The sequence below is a fragment of the Lycium ferocissimum genome, chromosome 5 (genome assembly GCF_029784015.1).
Source record: "Lycium ferocissimum isolate CSIRO_LF1 chromosome 5, AGI_CSIRO_Lferr_CH_V1, whole genome shotgun sequence".
NCBI classification, from domain to species: domain Eukaryota; kingdom Viridiplantae; phylum Streptophyta; class Magnoliopsida; order Solanales; family Solanaceae; genus Lycium; species Lycium ferocissimum.
This window is the reverse complement of record NC_081346.1, coordinates 65,458,118-65,461,223: the sequence shown is the minus strand read 5'-3', so window position 1 is coordinate 65,461,223 and position 3,106 is coordinate 65,458,118.

Below are 3,106 nucleotides of genomic sequence, written 5' to 3'. Positions count from 1 at the left end.
GCTCGGGGACCGCTTTTTTCCCGCCCCCTATAAAAGGGGCGGCGAATCGCAAATTTTTGCTCTACAAGCCGGCCATATTGTTCCTCTAAATTTTCGCCAAGCGGATCCAGCCGGGTAGAGCCTCTCCCCGGATCACCGATTTTTGGCGTATGTTTCCTGGTGGATTTGGGACCCAAAGGATGCTCCCAAAAAGCTCCACACTACCGAGGGCCGAGTGGTCTTCATCCTCATCGTCAACATTCACTACCCCGCGGCTGGCCTGTATTTCCCTCCATGCTCCTAGAGCTGCGCCGGGTCCTTAGTCGGGAACCTATCTGTCACACCCTAACAATGGTAGGGCATGACGGGCACCCGACTCTCATCAGAGTCGAGCGAACCCTCAGACATTCGCTCTATCAAAACCTGTCATTTCAAAAAAAAACTTTTAAGAACATAAAACTTTTCCAAATAGAAATCATTATCTTTATAACGATTATGAAAACTTTCAATTAAATAAGTACTTTAAACCAATTGAAATCATCTAAAATACATACTCTTTTAAAATCCACAAATGACTCAATCGACATCACTTTGTCGACATCTCGACAAAACATACCATAGACACCTGCACCGTAAGACTCTAAGAAGTAAACTCGAACATTATGAGTCGGAATGACATACCCATAATCATACATATCTATACATGACTTGAGCAGCGGAACAAGGGGAACTTGCCAATCCCGATACGTCAAGCATCCTAGCTATACACTTAACTGCCAAACAATGCGGGGTCGTTATGCATGAACGCAGCGTCCCCAGGCAAAAGGACGTCAGTACGGACAATGTACTGAGTATGTAAGGTGGTAACGAATCATAATCATAATTTGACTTAGGACAGAAGAAATCACAATCTAACTCAATACCTGCAGCCTTCGCTGGAAGAAACATAAATGTGCACACGAAATCTCAAAACAATCTTTAAGTAAATAATGCAATCCAACACACATGCCGCTTCCGACATGTTAACATAACGGTCCCTTCGGACGACCGCTCGCTAGTATCACAATAGTCCCGGACGGCCGTTCCCAAGATAATAATGATGGGTTCTTTCGGAGCGGCCGCTTCGGCTTAATATCGCAATCATGTCAACACAAACTCAATCCACAAATATCAATTTCAATTCATAACATAAGTCACTAATCAATTCATCACAATCCAGTTATTAGCCTTAGTATTTCATAAGAAGTTATCAAATTTGTATCTCACTAGACTCAGGAGGACATACTTCCAGGTTTGAGGGTAGAATTGTTATGAAATTCTTACTACCTATATTCTACTCAATTTCATCTTATTGCCTTATCCAAAGAATAAATGATCATATCAATACAAAGCGATGATACTGTGGAATGTAAACATCAATCGTAAATGAAATGAAGTAGTAAAATCCTACATACCTCTTTGGAGTGGTTTGAAAAATCAAACTTTATGTTTCCTTTAGTATAAAAATCATTTCCTCAAAATCATTAGTAAAATCATATACACAACTCAACTTGGCACCTTATGGATGTTCCGCCTGCACGTAATAGGAGTGCAATATCAATAAGCCATCACGAGAAACATATAGACCTTACTCGTCTAAGAAAACGGAGTCATATGAAGGACATATAGAATGAATAACAACAAGAATCATGCCAAAAGAAGAAAGGTTTACCTTACATACCTTGTCGCTTACGTGATTAGCTTAACTTATGCTTCCAAACACTGGCCAATCTACAATCAAGGTAAAGGAAACCGTAGACAACTTGGAAAAGGTTCATATACTTCTAAGCTCGTAATTAACTTTCGTAAGTCGGGCAACATTTTCCCCGAAATCTTCATTTCCCTCTAATTCCAATTCAATTTAAAAACACAATCAGCAACCAACAACAACAACAACCATCTCATATAAACCTCTTTAAACTCAAAGCATCAACTCTAAAAGATATACACCCAAACTGACCAAGATACGCTTTGTATACGATATCTTCATACATTTTATTCTCCCAAATTCAAGAACGACAACTTATTAACAACATCAACAACAATATCAACAATCATTTTATATCAATATCCAACTAATTCTATCCATTTAATCATACCAAAATAGCCCCGAGTATTTGATATCCAAAAATGATAACCGAACTTTTAACGTCATTTTCTCTATTCTAACCCATCAAATCTATCAATGATCATGGTAAGAACATCATTAACATATTAAACATACCTTATATAGGCGGCCACCATGAAACAAACATCCCCCAAGTTCAACTTTTTGCTTAAAACGACGGCAACAACTTGTACTACACTTTGCTCTTCACGAGCCTCGGAATTCGGGACTTCAAACTTGATCAAAACTTAGTTTCTCTCTCTAAGGGCTCTCTTCCTCCTTTAAAATGTTCAGATATTTTTTGGAGTTAAATGCAAAGAAATTGCACGAATTTGGCCCTTATATAGGGGTCTTGGGTCGGTTCACCGACCTTGAGTCGGGTGGGCCGAGCCCACCGCCTGGCCTTTACCTTTTTGCCTTAAAACATCTATAACTTTTTATCCCTAGGTTGTGTGAAGGCCCACAAAATATGGTTGGAAAGCTAATTCAATTATCTACAACTTTCATATTTGGAGTTTTCCCAAATTCCCAAATCATGATGGGGTTATGGCCTCCCGAATTCAGATCACCCGAAAACGTAACTTAAAAACATCTTTTTGGAGGGCTTACACTTGGATTAGGCTTAAGGGTCCTTCTTGAGTTGTGTTTAACTTCACATATATTATCCATATAACTTGTCATATGTCCTTTATAAAAATCCCATCATGTAGGCCCCCACCTCGGCTTACGGTTACGAGGGGCTATATATCTTTTTTAACGTATCATTCCAATCATACCGTACAATTCCAAATATCATACTCATGCTATCCTCATGCTAATATAGTAATATCATCCTTTATACTTGTAATATTTGCTCCTCCTCGAGCTCACATTAAGCCGTCTCATACTTGCTAACACGAAATTTTCCTATCCCCTTGACCAGAAAGTACCCGCCGGGTTGCGTAGACTTACGCGCCGTATCCAACGCCTTAGCTCCGGGTG